General features: G+C 39.0%; 1 protein-coding gene across 1 annotated transcript in view; it reads right to left on the bottom strand.

Annotated features, from left to right (window-relative positions):
- LOC122418072 (extracellular sulfatase SULF-1 homolog) overlaps positions 1-19,598 on the bottom strand; it is a 192,542-nt gene that overhangs the window by 154,217 nt on the left and 18,727 nt on the right. The gene's annotated exons all lie outside the window — the stretch shown is intronic.

Here is a 19,598-nt window from a genome sequence, read left to right as displayed (position 1 = left end):
GAGGCGGACACTAAAGTACCTTTCCTTGTAAGTGAGGAAAGAGTATTTATACATACTTTTATAATACTGGTTACAACCAGTGTTCTGGAAAGGTCAGACAATGAGAACACTTTTGCTGGCGGTAATATGGTTATTTCAGTGCAGCAACAGTAACAAAAATCGATTTGAAGGAAAAAAAACGTTAAAAATTGTTGACTTTCCAATTCAAAATGCAAATACTGAAGATTTTGATTTAATTTTACAAAATAAATGCCAGATTCTGAAAGAGCACCCTCAAAAACTACCTATATCAGATTTTGGAGAATTTTTCTTTTTCTCCTCACAATCAGTTAAAACTGCTTACTTGAAATTGTGTGTCCAAAATTATCGTTTTGCGCTTTAATGGGTTAGTATGGTGATGCTATAAAACATTTTGAGGGTAGGAGTATTGGAAATTTTTTCCGTGTAGCAACATGCTTGTGAAATAATTTTCTGCAAATTTCAAGATTTTCCAAACGGATTGAGGCCCACAGTAATATCGTGGCCACAAACGCAGAAAAATTCCATGTATTATAAACGAAAAACTTCAACCCCCGTGGTCGAGGGTTAAGCATTGATTCAAAAATCTGAAAAAATTACAGCATTACTTTTTATGTATTTCGAACCAGTTTAGGGGGCGGAAAGGTCAAAATAAACTTTGACCCCAAATATAACGACCACCCTAATATACACACATACACATACGCGGACATATTTTATTTCGAACTTAAATATTTACTTTGTTGGAATTGAAGAGAAAATTCTCCGTTATGATCACTTTAATCTTTTTAATGAAAAAAAAAATCCACCAATGCAAAACGAAATAAATATTGTTTGTCTCAGTTTCGATTTGCCAATAGAAATGTTGTATTCAAGCACTTTCGAATATCTGTCATGCGTTTACAGATTATGCGTTTATACTGCCTTTCTATACTTTTGTAGTCCCTTGCTCTCCTTCGTCATTCCTGTTTTGGGTTATTTTATTATATTCTCCAATAATAAACATCGACAAGTCTAATGATACAATCAGAGAGAGAGAGAGAGAGAGAGAGAGATTGATTGATTCATTTATTTGCCCTGGAAAAAATCCTCAGGGCTGAAATACAAATAAAGTTTTACAAAATATAATAAGTATGTAACAATAATATAACAATAATATGGTTTAACCGAACAATGAGATATCATTCAGAACAATAATATAAAAATTAATTTAACTTAAACATTTCCGTACTTAAATTAAGAAGAACTAGAGATAAACTGAGAATCTTATGGCCATGCAACAGTGGTAGTAGTAGTGCACCATTAAAACACTATCTAGTGATAAATAAGAAAGTAGGTTGAGAACATATAAGGGTAACATATAAGATTTAGACTGCAAAAAATTCATTACAATTTACAGATTTGGGTTCTCGAGTTGAAATAGATGTGAGAATAAACGCATTTTGAAAATTTCTACAGAAGGAGACTCACGCATCTCAATAGGTAGTGAATGCCACAAAAAAATAGCCGTAAGCACGAACGATTTCCTGAAAGTTGTAGTTCTATGAGTCGGAATGTAAAAGACATCAGGTGACCGCCTCTGATTTGCTCTCTGAGATATAGTCGCTGGATGAAATAATTCAGTCAGATATGTTGGAGCTTGATTGTTAACTATACGGTATATCATGATACCAATAAAATAAAGTCTCCGAGAACTAACGGTAAGCCATCCCAGCTGTCTACGATATGGGGTTATATGCTCATCTCGTCTTAAATTAAAAATATAACGAATGCCACTATTTTGTAGTACTTCGAGCTTATTATTAAGTTCCTGTGTGAGATCATTATAGACAGTAGAGCAGTAATCTAATGCAGGAAATATCAGTGTTGATACTAATAAAGATTTCGTTTGTGTAGATAGTACTCTCCTGTGATAGCGCAATCGATACAGCACCAAGTTTGCCTTGCTGGAAATGCCATTAATATGTTTATTCCATGACAAGTTTGACGACATGAGTATTCCTAAATTTCTAATCTTATTTACAAATGGAACAACAACACCATTTATGGTAAAGGGTGGCAAGGCCGCTATATCAAGTCGACTAATAAACTTATTGCTACCGAGTATAATTACTTTAGATTTATTTAGATTCAGTTTGAGACCATTAGCAGCTGCGTAATTGGAAATTGCTTGAGCATCGTGAGTAACTAATATCAGTTCTTCAATGATATCGGATGGAAAACAAGAGCGATGAATCTGGGTATCATCTGCGAAAGTCAGGTGATTACAGTGCGTTAAAACGTCACCGATATCATTGATGTACAACGTAAAGAGTAAAGGGCCAAAGACGGATCCTTGTGGAACTCCTGATGTTGTAGAAGCCCAGCTCGAGCAATGTCCAGCCGCATCAATGCATGCTTGGGATCTTTCTGTTAAATAACTATGAAAAAACTGTAAGACTGAATCAGAAAAACCATAGCCTCGAAGTTTCAGCATCAAATTTAGATGCGGTACGGTGTCAAAGGCTTTGCTGAAATCGTTATCTTTCTTTTGTCTACAGCCTCCCTGATATCCTGATTTAAGCGGAGTAGAGCCGTCTGAGTGCTGTATCGAGAGCGATAAGCCGATTGACAAGGATCAAAAAGATTGTGCGTATTACAAAAATCAACAATTTGGTCAAAAATTGAACACTCAAGTAACTTAGCAGGTTCGCTCAAATTTGCAATGGGTCGAGTATCTGAGGGCGACGACGGCGGATTACATTTGATAAGGGGTCGTATTTTCCATAGCAAAGGGAAGTAGGAGAGTTTAATACATCCGTTAAGTAGTGCCACAAGCACAGGTAAAATTTTAGGTAGGCTTTTCTTCAGCGCAAACGTTGAGATATTATCCGGACCCGCAGCGAGAGACGTGGATATTTTATTCATCATGATTTTACGAAGTGAGTCCACTGTGATATCAGAGAATACAAAAGTCGGCTTGTTCGCAAGTAAAGGCCCAAGCAAGTTCAATACTGTATTGAAGTCCACTGCAGGAGCAACGCAGGAGACTTGTACATAGTAAGCGTTTAAAACATCCGGCGAAAAAAAGGTGAACGGAGATGAACAATTTGCCCTCACTAGACCAAGATTCGCTAGTTCTTTCCAGAGTGCTGAAGGATTCGATATATTGGAGAGTCTCGTAGAGTAATATTGGTTTTTGACCAGTCTAATGAGAGCAACTAGTTCACTTCTATATTGTTTGTACATTGCCATAGCGAGTATATTACCAGAACGCTTAGCCTGTTTATAAATCGTGTTCTTAAGCTTAATACGGGCTTTGAGGTCCTCAGATAACCAGGGCGCGAGAGGTCGGGTAATATTAAACGTACGTAGAGGAGCATGAATATCCAGTGATGCTAATATTTGAGAGCTTAGAGTGCTGACAAAGTTATCAATTTCTGTCGAAATCGAACAAGTAAAAAAAGAATTAAGATTATTGCACTCAAGTAACGAGCCCATAGTCTCAGTAAATTCATCATCACTGAAATGCTTCAGAACTCGCCTAGTAATGACCTGCTTAGTAGCAACTTGAACAGGAAATCTATAAGAGACGCTTATTAGGTCATGACCAGCTATAAAAGGAGCCTCAGTTTTAGTGACAGATATAATTTTGCTGCGATCATCCACAATGAATACGTCAAGCAGTGAGCTTGAATTATGTGTATGATGAGTTGCTTCTGTGTTGACAATGTGCAGAGCTTGGCAGTGAGTGAGTTCTCTTAAATATAAAGCTTCAAAGCTGTTACTCAGTAAATTACAATTTAAATCACCACAAATAATAATATTTTCGTAAAACGGCGCAAACCGTAAATAATCCACAAGGAAAGCATGAAATAAAAGCCCTTTTGGCCGCCTATACATTGAAATAAAGAGCAGTACAGTGTTTGGAGCTGAACGTATGTCCAGGATTAAATATTCGGGTGCATTAGAAAATAGTGACGGAGAACTAGCAAGAATTTTTACTTTTAATGATTCGTGGACGTAACATGCCACTCCTCCACCAGATTTGCCTTAACGATCATTTCGAACTAGCACATAATTATTGAGTTTAACTAAATTATCCGACACACGAGAATGCAACCATGATTCGGAGATAGAGATAATATGGGAAAACTCAGTAGAGAAGTGAGCTTTAATCAAGTCTATGTGGCCAAGCAAAGAGTTCGCATTTAATTGAGAAATTTTTAAAACATTAGCAGTGTATATGTGGTGGCAGGAAATCTTTTATTATAATATTATCATTGTTATTCAGGGAGAAAACCTCACGAACAGATAAGAGCTTTTTCTCCCGTTTTGCCAAAACCACATGGTCGCGTACCGCAACCGACTTGAAGAAAACCAGCAGAGAGAGAGAACGCGATTGACCATGAGCACTTTGACCGCCACTCTGAACTCCAATCGGATTCTGGACTTTGTTGTTGAGGCTGCGAATGACTAAGATCTCGGACGCCAGTTCCGGAATTCCTAGCGTAGCCAGGACCGTTTCAACCAGAGTCCTATGAGAATCTTGGAGCGTCGCTGGTAAATTTCGAATGATTATCCCCGGTGAATGAATTTGAGAATTCAGACTGGCAACCGTAGAGGAAATTGCATCAACCAATGATTTTATTTGAGTATTTTCAGACGAAATATTGTTGGTACGGGCGTCCAAAGTAGCAACATCCGTTTGTAGCGTAGCTACATTCGATGACAAATTCTCGTGAGATGCAGCCAAATTCGAAACATCGGAACGTAGTACCGAAATATCACGCACTACTCCATTAAGAGTGTCTGTGAGTGATTCAAATCGAGTCGTCATAATGTTTTGAAACGAGGCCAAATTAGAATTTATTTGATCGGAGTTAACCTGAATCTGTCTCAAAATCAGGTCCAGAGTAGTAGGTCCTGTATTGACATTTTGTATCGGAGTATCCTGGAGCAGAGTTTAAGTTTGAAGTCTGCATGGACCGCATAAGAAATCATTCAACGATTCGCTGTTATGGAAATCGAATTCAAACTCTGTGGATGCACAGTTTATGTGGAACGTGTTTTTGCAAGTACCAGTGCATACAATGATATCATTTTTAGCCAATTTACGGCATATGCCACATTTTTTATTGGTCATGTTTGAAAAAATCAAGTGCAAAACTAAGTTTCCAATGAAGCGGTAAAACAGGGATGATTTAGCCTATAGATCGATAGACCGATAAACAGGCTGCTGAGCTCGAGAGATGCCAAAGTTCAATTTAACAGCAATCGGTAAGGCAGAGTGTAAACATGTCCACCACAGCAGACAACTTCAGAGAGAATCGAAAAGGTCATATAGCAGCGATCCAGAAATTATATCAATCGATGAGAACAATTCAATAATGATAATAATATGGATAAACTGACACTGGCATTTATAGGGTAAGTGCTAAAATTTCGTATCTTTTAAGCCAAGCTTATGCACAGAAAATGAATTCCCGAAAGAGTTTATACAGAAGCTCCGGCTCCTGAACACTATAACAATTTACAAAGCACGTAATAATTAAGCACCGTAATACAAATAGCACAGAAATTGAAGAGTGAAAATAACAAATTGTCAGCCGAATAGCGGATTACTCAGAAAAGGCGGGACCACGTTTCGTGTGGAAAAGTCAGTATCACCCAATTTCATTAAATATTTGACGCACCACTTCAGTTAATACCGAAAATTTTATTTCACAGTGCACAGAACACTATCAAGAGACGCGGTAGCGGCTCGACGCCAAGTATTAAAAGGAAAAACTGCAGCGCAAAAGAAAAGCCAGCGCGAGCCCTGCCGCTACTCTTATATACGCGAATATGCCGGTTTTATGACGTCACAGAATTTTCAAATGGCTCTCACAAATAAACCATTTCATAAAAGAACTTGAAAATTTGTGACGATTTTTTTTCGATTTTTCTCTTTCCATTGGTCTTTGTTGCAAGTAAATCCGTCCAGTAGATCCTGAGATATGTAACGTTAGTGATTTAAAATCCATCATTTCGGGATTTTCATTTTCTTAGAGACAGAGGGGCGTAAGTTACGCTTGTTTACATTTGGACTTACGTCCTTTGCACGATTTCTTACTTTTGTCACAATCTACGTCACGTACTACGCTGAACGCGGCTACCCCCTCTCCTTCTGCGTCGCCGAGCGAGAGAGACAGAGAATGGGCGCACAGCGGGGGCAATACCAGTTCCTGGTTTGCGCATAAAATATGTATATAATTATATAATATATATTTTATTTATTAATATTAATTAATAATAAAATATTATTATATTAAATATTTTATTATAATTAATATGTAATATAATATATATATTATATTATACAAAATATAATATAAAATGATAATAATATAATAAAATAAAAAAATTGAATAATACGAATAACATTAAATAATAAATAATAAAAATAAAAAAATATAAAATTCTGGTCGACGCCGCTGGATTTTTCGAGGATGTCTAGGGCGATAGCTCATGGGTTTTGGAGGACTAGGTTTAGGTACATTCTATCGCGATTTTCGATTTCTAGGTGGACGACCCCATAGTTTTTTATGTCCAGATATATTCCTCCATGGCTTTCGTCGTCCAGGTATGTTTCTTCATGGTTTTCATGGTTTCGGATAATTCCTCCATGGATTTCGATGTCTAGGTATATTCCTCCATGGTTTCTGATGTGCGAGTGTATTTCTCCATAGTTTTTCATGTCCACGTGTATTTCTCTATAGTTCTTGATGTCTAGGTATATTCCTCCATGGTTTTCGCGATCGAGGTTGACGGCTCCACAGGTTTCGATGTCCAGGTATGTTTCTCCATGGTTTTCATGGTCTCGGATAATTCCTCTATGGGTTTCGATGTCTAGGTATATTCCTCTATGGTTTCTGATGTGCAGGTGTATTTCTCCATAGTTTTTAATGTCCAGGTGTATTTCTCCATAGTTCTTGATGTCTAAGGTATATTTCTCTATGGTTTTCGTGGTCTAAGTATGTCTCTTCATGGTTTTCGCGGTCGAGGTCGACGGTTCCACAGTTTTCGATGTCTAGGTATGTTTCTCCATGATTTTCGTGGTCTAGGATAATTTCTCCATGGGTTTTGATGTCTAGGTATTTTCCTTCATGGTTTTCAATGTCTAGACGTTTTCCTTCATGGTTTTCGTGGTCCAGGTATATTCCTCCATGGTTTTCGATGTATGGATATGTTTCTCCATGGTTTTCGTGGTCTAGGTACAATCCTCCATGGTTTTCGTGGTCTAGGTACGTTTCTTCATGGTTTTCAATGTCTAGGCATGTTCCTTCATGGTTTTCGTCATCCAGGTATATTCCTCCATGGTTGTCTCGGTATAGGTAGATTCCTCCATGGTTTTCGTGGTCTAGGTATGTTTCTTCATGGTGTTCGTAGTCGAGGTCAACGGCTCCACAGTTTTCGATGTCCAGGTGTATTTCTCCATAGTTTTTAATGTCCAGGTGTATTTCCCCATAGTTCTTGATGTCTAAGGTATATTTCTCCATGGTTTTCGTGGTCTAAGTATGTCTCTTCATGGTTTTCGCGGTCGAGGTCGACGGTTCCACAGTTTTCGATGTCTAGGTATGTTTCTCCATGATTTTCGTGGTCTAGGATAATTCCTCCATGGGTTTTGATGTCTAGGTATATTCCTTCATGGTTTTGAATGTCTGGACATGTTCCTTCAAGGTTTTAGTGGTCCAGGTATATTCCTCCATGGTTTTCGATGTATGGATATGTTTCTCCATGGTTTTCGTGGTCTAGGTACATTCCTCCATAGTTTTCGTGGTCTAGGTAGATTCCTCCATGGTTTTCGTGGTTCAAGTATATTCCTCCAGGGTTTTCGATGTCTGGATATGTTTTTCTATGGTTTTCGTGGTCTACGTAGATTCTTCCATGGTTTTCGTGGTCTAGGTATGTTTCGTCATGGTTTTCGCAGTCGAGGTCGACGGCTCCACAGTTTTCAATGACCAAGTATGAAGGACCACGAAAACCATGTTCCTTCATGGTTTTCGTGGTCCAGGTATATTCCGTCATGGCTTTTGATGCTAGGTCAACAATTCCATAGTTTTCGATGTTTGGTTATGGTTCTCCATGGTTTTCATGGTCTAGGTCGACGGTTCCATTGTTTTCGATGTCTACGTCGACAGCTCCATGGTTTTCGATGGCTAGGTATATTTCTCCATGGCTTTCGTCGTGCTGGTATGTTTTTTCATGTTTTTCGAGGTCTAGATCAACGGCTCCGTAGTTTTCAATGTCCAGGTATGTTTTCCCATTGTTTTCGTGGACTAGGTTGACGACTTCATAGTTTTCACTATCCCGGTCGATAGCTCCATAGTTTCCGATGTTAAGGTGAATTTGTCCATGGTTCCCGATATGAAAGTCAATGGCTCCATAGTTTCCGATAGTGTGGTGAGTTTTTCTAAGGTTTTCGATATCTAGGTCGTCGGCTCTACAGTTTTCGAAGTCTAGTTTGGCGACTATAGGGTTTTCGATGTCTAGGTGGATGCCTTCGTATTTTTCAATATATATTCGACAATTTTATATTTCCCGATATTTAGGTAAACGGTGCAATGGTTTACGATATATTTCCTCATAGTTATCGATATCTAGATCTGCGATTTAATAGTTTACATTGACGAGGCAGGTTCAGACGTTACAGAAGACCATGAAAAAATATCACTCGACACCAATAACCATAAAGCTGTGGTCTTAGACATTGAATACCATGGAAACATCTCCTTGGACATTGCAAACCATTGACAGTATCCATGTCAACATGGAATCCATGAATGAGAAGAAGATAGTTTCAAAAATCATTTTTCCAAGTAAACAAGTGGAGCTTTTCAAAAAAAGGAATAGAAAATGAAAATATCATCCCATCGCATAGGAATTTCCCAATCTTTCGTTGGAAAATTCGATTTGCTGAATGGATAATCAAAATCGTCACCATTATTGCTTGTAAAAAGTTTCAACTCACATGAACATAACCGCACAGTTTTCGTCCGTCTACATAGAAAAATTGGCTGTGTCGATTGCTTTTGGCACATAGAGAAAAGCACTCAACTTGAAACAAATCGTTTTAAAAATTTTCGTCGAAGACGAGGAATGTATTTTTTTTCTTAAGTAAATATTGTCACGCCTCTAAAAAATAAGCTAAGTTAGAAAAAAAAATAATTGACAAAGTAAAAAAAGAACGCCAATTATTAAAAGGTCGCGACCGTAGTTTCCAATAATTTTCTATATTTGCATTATCAATAAAAAACTTCAAAATATAAAAAAAAAATGAGATCGTTTTCTGAAGTTGACAAATATAGTGAATGAAATACGATTCCTATATAGTTGTCACGTCTCGCAAAAAGAAGTGAAATCAGTAAATATTAAAACTTCAAAAAGTAAAAAAGGCACGCCAAGTATTAAAAGGTCGTGACCGTCGTTTTAAATGATTTTCTATATTCGCATTGGCAATAAATAAGTTTTAAAAAATGTTTAACTGTGAAAAAATATGAGATCTATTGTAACATATACAGTGAATGAATTACGTTTCCTGTAGGAATTCTGAATTTTGGAAATAAAAAAAAATGAGATCATTTTCTAACGTAGACAAGTACAGTGAATGAATTAAGGTTCTTGTGGAATTCATTCGTGTACACTTTTAGCCCTAATCCCTCACTTATTCAGAAAAATTTTCCAGCAAACGTCACAGAGCAACAAAGGTTTCTCGAATGATTCTGCAATTATTAAGAGATTATCATCTGTTTTTATGCTAGCTCGGATTATAAACTTAAAACAGTTTACGTGTACAAGTGCATGCATTGTATCTATATGATGAACTGCACAAATTCATTTTCAACATTACACACAAGCTTGGCGTGCATGGTTTTCAATCGGAAGCTCGGCGAAGGAATGCCTCATCCGTCCATATATTTGAAGAAAACTTGATGATCCTCTCATGTAATTGTTTTTTAATTTGCCATCCCTTTTCCATCCAACTATTTTATTGAGTAGTTCGACGTGAGATCCCGCGCTGTGTACACAAAGAAAAATATCTATTCTTGACTAGTTTGACTGATAAATTCATTACTCCAAATGTTTCGTATTCAACGCGTTTTCTTTTCTCAAATCAATGTTTACACAGCTTACTTCTTTGTTCATCCATTTCAATACTTGTGTAATTCATCCAATCATCTGCCCATTTGGTAAAAAAAAGAGTGTACGGACAAACGAGTGAAAGTGACGCGTGGATAAATTAAAATGCGTATGGGCATGAAAGAATGGCCGTATGTATCCGTACAAGATAAAGGCATATAAAGGGATTGATTGATTTCATTTCTTTATCCGTTCGTTTAATCGTTCAATTTTATCCACAAATTTCACCCATCTGTATTGTTTACCAAATCATTATATAACAGGGCCCCTCTTATTTTATTGGGGGATCGGTTTTTTTCACACTCGTTCATACAATTCTAATTAACCCTACACCTCATGTGCCTTTTTTCATACCCTCAACCTCATGACCGGGGTTTGAACGCACCCCACTCTTTTTCTGCTTATAAATCCGGTCCTACGATGCTAAACTGACTTTATCCTACACTATTTTCTTCGTTTTTTTATAACGAAAAGAATGATGTACGATAAAACTAATTTCAATTGAATTTATATATAAAAAAATCCGTCGATAATCAGTCGATAATGTCGCTTGTTAGGACGGGAGCGTAGTTTGAAGTTCGCGTGGGGTGTGCTCACACCCCAGTCATGCGTTCTAGGGTTAATTATTGTTTTCATAGTAAATTTGAACAATTGTATCTTCCCGAGCTTCCGATTGAAAACCATGCACGCCAAGCTTGTGTGTAATGTTGAAAATGAATTTGTGCAGTTCATCGTATAGATACAATGCATGCACTTGTACGCGTAAACTGTTTTAAGTTTATAACCCGAGCTAGCATAAAAACAGATGATAATCTCTTAATAATTGCAGAATCATTCGAGAAACCTTTGTTGCTCTGTTACGTTTGCTGGAAAATTTTTCTGAATAAGTGAGGGATTAGGGCTAAAAGTGTACACGAATGAATTCCACAAGAACCTTAATTCATTCACTGTACTTGGCTACGTTAGAAAATGATCTCATTTTTTTCTATTTCCAAAATTCAGAATTCCTACAGGAAACGTAATTCATTCACTATATATGTTACAATAGATCTCATATTTTTTCACAGTTAAACATTTTTTAAAATTTATTTATTGCCAATGCGAATATACACTGTTAAACCATATTCAACAATAATGGACAATAAATATTTTGTAAATTAAACTTTAAAGCGGACGGAAAGCACAAACACTTTTCTCTATCTCAGAGAGAGAGAGAGAGAGAGAGAGAGAGAGAGAGAGATGATGATAAGCGTTTATTTGCCTTAGTAAAACTGTTAGGCAATATAAGTAGTATCCAGCACAGTTACAATTTTTTCTGTGTTGGAACATTGGAGAGAGAGAGAGAGAGAGAGAGAGAGAGAGAGAGAGAGAGAGAGAGAGAGAGAGAGAGAGAGAGATTTGATTTGATTTGATTTGATTTGATATATATTTCCGCCCAAGCAGGCTAAAGGGCGCATGAACAAAGAAAGTACATAGTTTATAATAATAACAATTTAAATAGAGCGCTGTCGTAGAGAAGAGTACAATATTAAAAAAACAAAAAAATTAAAATTAAAAACACAATTTAACGAAACTTAGAACTAGAGTAGAGGATAGTTTACAAACGCATAGAACTGATCGAGTGTAGTATGGAGTAATCAGATGTGAAACTGGAATACAGAGATAATGATCGTGGACGCAGAGCTACTGATCAATAGTGTTTACGCAGTGAGTTCACGGTGTAATAGATAAGCGCGGAGTTCGGTTTTAAATCGCGGAAGAGACTGTAGCGCTTTGATTTCGGGGGGAAGTGAACGCCAAAAATATACCGCTGAGAGGTGGAATGATTTGTGGAGGGTAGATGTGCGATGCAACGGAATATGAAATGATAAGTTGGCTGAGTCATTTGTTCTGGCTGACCGACGGACGCTCATATCATCAAACGGCAGAAGATCAAGGAGGTATGCCGGGGCTTCGTTGTGTACAATGCGGTAAACCATAACACCTAAGAAATAACAACGCCGATTTGAGACTGACAACCAGCTTAAACGGTGACGATAGGGGGTGATGTGCTCATCCCGCCTGAGATCGAATATGAAGCGCACGCAACAGTTCAATAATTTTTGTAATTTGTGATCAAGCTCACCCGTGATATCCGTAAGCAGCAAACAGCAATAATCAATGTGGGGTAAGGCAAGAGTTTGAATGAGAGTAATTTTTAAAGCGGCAGGTAATATGTTTTTGTTGTGCTTGAGCTTATGGAGAGTAGAGTGAATTTTACTCGAGATGAGGTTTACGTGCTTGGTCCACGATAAATCTGTTGTCATGATTAGGCCCAAATTTCTAGCTACGGAAACAAACGGGAGAGCTTGATTGTTATTTAAGATGATTTGTGGACATGTCGACAAATCAAGAGTTCGCACATACGCACTGCTGCCAAAGACAATCACTTTTGTCTTGGCGGCATTGAGATTAAGCCCATTTGAGGCCGCATAATTATAAATAACATTGACATCGTGCGAAATTTCAGCAATGCCCTCATTAAACTCAGCCGGTGGACAGTGGAGATAAATTTGTGTGTCATCTGCAAATAACATTCGGTGAGAATAGCGCAAGTCGGTGCCTATTAGGGTGGCCGTTATTTTAGTTTTGGTAAAAAATTGCGTTCTCACCCCAAAAATATCATCAAGGTATAAAAAAAAAAATCTCTGTTAAGTTTGAACGTGCTCGGATAATTAGAACTAGTGCCACCGAGTAGTTTAATTTTCAAATAGAAATTACATGTATTTTTTCAATACCAATACTTGCGTATTCCGCACACCCATAATATCGTTGAAAAAAAATTTAAGTTCGGCCCACTTTCTGGGTACTGAATCAGGTATGAAATTTTGCAGATTATATTGGTCGTAATTTTTCTATTTACGAAGATCACAAAGAAAGAGTTTTCTTTTTCTCGAGTTTGCGAAAAATTTTTCGAACTCAAATGATAATATATTGAGCGCAAAACAAGTTCAAAATTTGATCGTGGCGCTTCGACCGCTCATCAGTAGAAATGGTAATGTCAAAACTGCCGCATTACGGTGAGAAGCGCTGCTGGAGTTCGAGGTCACGCAAAGTAAACAAAGGAATTGAGTAAGTTTGGCATCGTTGACCATAACCAAAATAACTCAGCGATTTGTGTTCTCGTTTAAGATTCGTGATTTTATTCCATTGAAATAATGAACCGGGAAACATAGTGCCGACAATTATGGCCTCGAAATATGCCTTACGGTCAAACATTTTTTTAATTGGTGATATGAGTCCCCAAATAGTTGGGAATAAATTGCCAACGAAGATACAAGTTTTGCGAGTGCTTTTTTTTAATATACGTCAACTAAAGTATACGTTACGACAAAGTTCTTCGTTAGTTGTAAAAGAGGTCTGCATTTTTTGGGAAAAAGCTGGGATACCTGTGCAAACGGTACATAAGTGCATCGAAAAAGTGGAAACTCTGTATAATCAGTGGCGATCCCTACAAAAACGAGCTGGTAAAAAAACGAATGAACTAAAGGAATCGGATTTCAAACAGAGCATCGATTTGTTATTCGATATTGCTAGTTCTCCGGAAATTTTACGAGGAATCGATCCAAACATCGTGGATTTCTTGAATAACCAAAGAAAATCGGAACGCATTGGATTTATTGGTGATATCCAATCGATTTATGATGAGAATATCACGGCCGATGAAATGGATTCTATTCGAGAAAGACGCAGACGAGCAAAATACGAACGAGAGCAAAGTACAATCGGTATGAAAATCCATGTTTGCCATAAAATTCGGTCTCAATTCTAAAATAATAATTGTCGTTTGGGATATTTTTTCAGACAATATTGTCCAATTAGTTGACAGCAGCCAGAGCACCCGCTCCGACACTCACGAGAGTGATTTCTCGTTAGAATTTTCTGATCGAGGCGATGATGAGAGTGCGGGACCGTCACGTCCAAAGAAATCGCGGGGCACGATCAATATTCTAAATGACAAATTAGTTGCAACTTTGGACAAATGTCTAATTTCTGATCGAAACGCTGTTCGGATTATAGCTGCAGTAGCTGAGGCGTGCGGTCGCGATATTAGTACTCTGATACTCAACAGAGCCTCGATTCACGAATATCGGGAAAAAATACGTTCAAAGCTAGCTGTACGTATCAAAGAGTTGTTTCCCTTTTCTGACCTACGTGCTGTCGTTCTCCATTGGGATGGGAAACTGCTTGAAGATACGATTCGAACGAAAAAAATTGATCGTTTGGCTATCGTGACATCCATTGGAGAAATTGGACATATTTTATCGATTCCAGCTTTAGAAGATGGACGCGGCTCAACGCAAGCGAGTGCAATTGCTGAGGTTTTAAATTATACTTGAATAGAAATATATTATAGTAAAAAAACACCCATTACCAAATATAAATTCGCGATAAAATCAAACATTCCGATGATTACAATATATTACATTTTCACACGTTCTTCGAGACTGGGGGCTGAGCGACGCCGTTCAAGCTATCTGTTGTGATACGACCAATGCCAATCTCGGGTCAAGAAATGGTGCTGCAGTGCTTTTAGAACAAATTTTAAATCGGGATTTGTTGTATTTACCATGCAGGCATCACATTTTCGAATTGGTATTAGGTGGCGTCTTTGATGCGCTCATGCCTGCTTCAACTGGGCCTTCTATACTTTTATTTACAAGATTTCAAACCAGCTGGCCGGACATCGATCAGCAAAGATTCAGAATTGGAATAGAAGACGAAAAAATTGCATCAGTTCTACAAAGTGATCTCGAAAACTTGTACCTCACGATAGATCGACTCTCAAAATCAGAAGTGCAGCCACGCGATGATTATAACGAGTTGTTGTCGTTATGCCTTATTTTCATTGGCAAAGTCCCCCGAGAAAAGGTTAAATTTTACAAGCCTGGTGCATTTTCCCGCGCTCGCTGGATGGCGAAAGCGATTTATTGTTTGAAGATTTTCTTGTTTCGCGAAGTATTTCGCTTAACAACATCCGAGCAAAAATCAATAGCAGAAATCTGTATTTTCATCGTCAAGATTTATGTTAAAGCCTGGTTTTCGGCTCCATTGCCAACTGCCGCTCCGAACAACGATCTCGAATTTTTGAAAAAATTATTCGAATACACTAAAATCAATCCTATTGTATCTCAAGTTGCGTTAAAAAAGATGTCTAACCATCTTTGGTACCTCAACGCCGAAAATCCTGCCATGGCATTTTTTGATGGTGCCGTTTCTGTTGACATCAAGAGAAAAATGGTTGAGAAGATAAAGAGCAAAGAAATTGAAACTGATAAAGAAAAAGATGTTCCCAAACGGTATCAGGTTCTCCAGTCAAATTTTAGTTTCTTGCTCGATAAAAATATCGACTTCTTTAATAGTTCTGAATCCATGGCATTTTTCGAACGACTCCAGATAGATTGTAGCTTCCTTGATACCGATGTGTCTGCTTGGGACTCGAACGAAAGTTACCAAATCGGTTTACAATTGGTGAAAAAAATAAAGGTCGTCAATGATATAGCGGAGAGAGGCATCAAGCTTATCACCGATTACAACAATCGACTATCTTATGATGAAGATCAAAAACAATTTGTTCTTCAAGTTGTCACCGACTATCAAAAAAAATTTCCGGACGCAAAAAAAAGCACTTTGCTTCAATCGTTTCACAGATAAATTGTGCTTACTTGACTAACAATTCATACAAAGCTATGAATTTCTGCCTTGGTTATCGGAAAAATCTTTATAAATTATATTTTATACCTGTACAATTTATGTGTCGAATCCTTTCAATTGATATTATATAAACAATAAATATTTAAGTATTGGTATCGAAAAAAAAACGTGTAATTTCTATTTGAAAATTGAACTGCTTGGTGGCACCAGTTCTAATTATGCGAGCACGTTCAAACTTAACAGAGATTTTTTTTTTAATCCCTTGATGATATTTTTGGGGTGAGAACTCAATTTTTTTACTAAAGCCAAAATAACGGCCACCCTAGTGCCTATGTCATTAATATAGAGAGTGAAGAGAAGAGGGCCTAAAACAGACCCTTGTGGCACCCCCCTAGTGACTCTATGCCAAGACGAACACCCATTCTGACCATCAGATACCGCTTGAGAACGTCCAACAAGATATGAGTACATGAATAAAACAGCTGAGTCTGCGAAGCCGAAACTTTTAAGTTTGCACAAGAGAGCTAGGTGGGGTATTGTGTCAAACGCCTTACTAAAATCGAACAGTACGAGAATGGTGATTTTACGTTGTTCAATAGCTCGACGGATATCTTCAGTGACACGAAGGAGAGCCGTTTGGGTACTGAACATAGTCCGGAAACCCGATTGTCGCGGATCAATTAAATTATTAAGATGAAGGAAGTTATAGATTTGTTTGTGTAACGCTCGCTCGAAGATTTTAGAAAAAGCCGGGAGATTCGCAATCGGTCGCGTGTCTGAGGGGTTACGGGGTGCATTGATTTTGGATAAAGGTTGGAGTAGCGCAAGCTTCCATTGCGAGGGGAAGTGACAAAGAGACAAGGCGCTATTAAATAAAAATGTCAATAATACGGAGAGCTCGGTGCGTGCCTTAGATATGCAAAAAGGCGAGACACCATCATAACCTTGAGTGAGAGAGGAGGATATACTGTTGCTCAAAAGCTTATCAATTTCCTCTACATTTAATCGTGAAAAAGAAAAAATGTGAGCAGGCTGAGGAACTGTGGCTAAGCTGGTCAAAAGCGTGTTAAGATCGAGAGGTAAGTCAACGCCGACTATGGTAGCGTAGTAATCATTGAGTTGTTCCGCAGTAAAGAAATGCAGCGGCGACGAGAGCTGGGAACGGACAAGGCCAAGATGGCGCAGATTTTTCCATAGTGAAGCAGCGTCAAGCGTGGGTGTTATATTATCGAGTAGATACCGTTCCCTGGCTTCACGAATAAGTATAGTTGTTCTATTTCTCATGAGTCGATAGACAGTGTACGCTAGTGGATGTTGAGATCGCTTCGCATGTTTATAGAGCGCATTGCGTTTCTTAATAAGATCAGTAAGTGCCGGTGTGATCCAAGGGGTCACTGTTTTGTTAGTTGTAAATGTACGCAGCGGCGCGTGTTTATCGAACTCAGAGGCTACGATAGATGAAGCAGTTTCAACACAATGATCGAGATTATGGGGATGCTCGATTTCAGCAGAGTAAATATGGGCAAGAGCGGTAACAAGACTGGTTTTAAAGTTATCGGCATTAAAATTTTTCGGGCACCTCCTCACGTGGGTTCGAGAAGAGAAGATTGGGCTGGTCGCAAGGTTTAAGGTGACCTCAAGGGCATCATGACCCGCAATAAATGGGGCTTCGGATTTTGTGAAATTTGCCAGCTTATCCTTACCACCAATAATGATTACATCGAGCCAGGAATCACATTTGAGAGTGTGATACGTGGCAGTTGATGAAACCAGAAAGAAGGAGTGAGTAAAAATAAAGTCATTCAGTGACCGTGCTTCGAAGCTGTCAGAGAGCAAGTTGCAGTTGAAGTCACCTGAAATTACAATATTTTTGTAATGGTGAGAATGACGCGAGATGGCATTAGCAAAAACGGAGAAGAGCTTCGCTTTAGGACGCCTGTAAATCGACGCAAAAAGAATCAGATTATTGTTAGATAATCTGATTTCAGCAATTAAAAATTCGGGTGAGTTTGAGAATTGACTCGGAGATGAGTCAAGGACCTTGACTTTTAGAGTGTTGTGTATAAAAATAGCGACCCCGCCTCCGATCTTACCCACACGATCATTTCTTAGAATAAAGTATCCGGGTAAATTAACTAGCGAATCGTGGATTTCCGGACGCAGCCAGGTTTCCGATACAGATACCACGTGAAAGAAGCGCTTGTGTAAAATTACAGTGAGGAGGTCTAGATGGCCCAGTAGAGAATTCGCGTTGAACTGCAGAAAGTGGAATTGAGACTCCACTGTGGACGTTGAGATCAGCTGGGAAATGATACCGCTGGTTTCCCCGCTCGGCAGAGTAGTAGTACAGGCGGAGGAGGGGGGCAATGTTGAATGCCGTGCGGAATCAGCTGGCGAGCTGAGTCATGCGAATCTGGCAAGATCCTTGGCACAGTGAACCTCATGTTTATCGTGCCCCGCCCCTTTGCGAACAAAGATCGAAGAATTTCGGGTCCAGACTCGTTCAATGCCCAGCTCCTTCGCTCGTTTGCGGATATCTTGCAGGAGAACATATGCATCGTGGGCAAGGAAGTCGTTGACAAAGATTTTACCCGTGTGCGAACCACCCAACACTTCCATGAGCGTAAGATCTCGTTTGGCCCGCTTAGCATCGACGATTGCGTCACAAATTGCAGAAGAGGTGACGGTGACCAGGAGAGAGGTGAAATTCGAAGATTTCGTAGCATCAACCGTAGAACTTGAACTGGTGTTGTCCAGACGTTTTCTCAGAAAAGGACGGACGCTGACGATGTGAGAAGCCAGATGAGAAACGCCCAAAGCGTTGAGTACCTTTAACACGAGATCATGAGGAAGATCGGGCGCGTTCGAGGGAAATCCTTTGAGTATTAACTCGTTGGAAAAATTCGAGCGTACTGCAAGTTGAGACTTTAGCTCCCCAACTTGTCTGAGCAACAGCTCGTTTTGCGGTTCGAGGGCCTTAATGCGATTGGTGTTGGAAACCACGGCCTCAGCTAGTTGTGGGAGGTCCTTGAGAGAATCATGAATATTTTTGATGGCCTGCCGATGTTCCTCAGCGAAGAGTGAGAATTCGGTTAAAGCAGTGTTGGTGGTAGCATTTGCCAGTCGTTGTTCCGTGACGAATGATGCGAAATTGGCCTCTTGAGATCTTAGCAACGAAAGAATGGATTCTAAGGAACTATCGGGAGGTGGGGCAGCCATTGGTACAGGGGAGGATGAGCCAGCAGACGTACAATCAACACTCGACGCACCGTTAAAAGTAACACGGCAGCACGAGCGAGCTGAAGAACTACGCGAATAAGCCGTAGCACAACCCGGGTGAAAAGTGTGTTTACATTCGACACAAGTCACTGTATACGTAGCAATTTGACGAGAACACTTGGCACACACGACCGGCATAAAGTTTGGCTGGCTTGACGACAAATTCAGCAATCTCACAAAGAGAGAGAGAGAGAGAGAGAGATTGATGGATCGTTTATTAGCTTCGTTTAGGTACTACATTTCCTCTCCATAGGAGATTCAAATTTTACAAACTTGCTCACACTTTTTCACAGTTATTCACTCACTCAGCACCCTACGATTTTTCATTCATACGGCAGCGCTCACATTGATTTTTACATCAAGAGACTCGGTAGAGTCTCGGGACTAGTACATTGACAGCCCTGTCGTCTGCTGGCCCGAGGCTCTCACCGAGACTATACTTTCTC

The sequence above is a fragment of the Venturia canescens genome, chromosome 11 (genome assembly GCF_019457755.1).
Source record: "Venturia canescens isolate UGA chromosome 11, ASM1945775v1, whole genome shotgun sequence".
Lineage (NCBI taxonomy): Eukaryota > Metazoa > Arthropoda > Insecta > Hymenoptera > Ichneumonidae > Venturia > Venturia canescens.
Note: the sequence above shows the minus strand (reverse complement) of the source record. Positions and strands in the feature narration are given on the sequence as shown.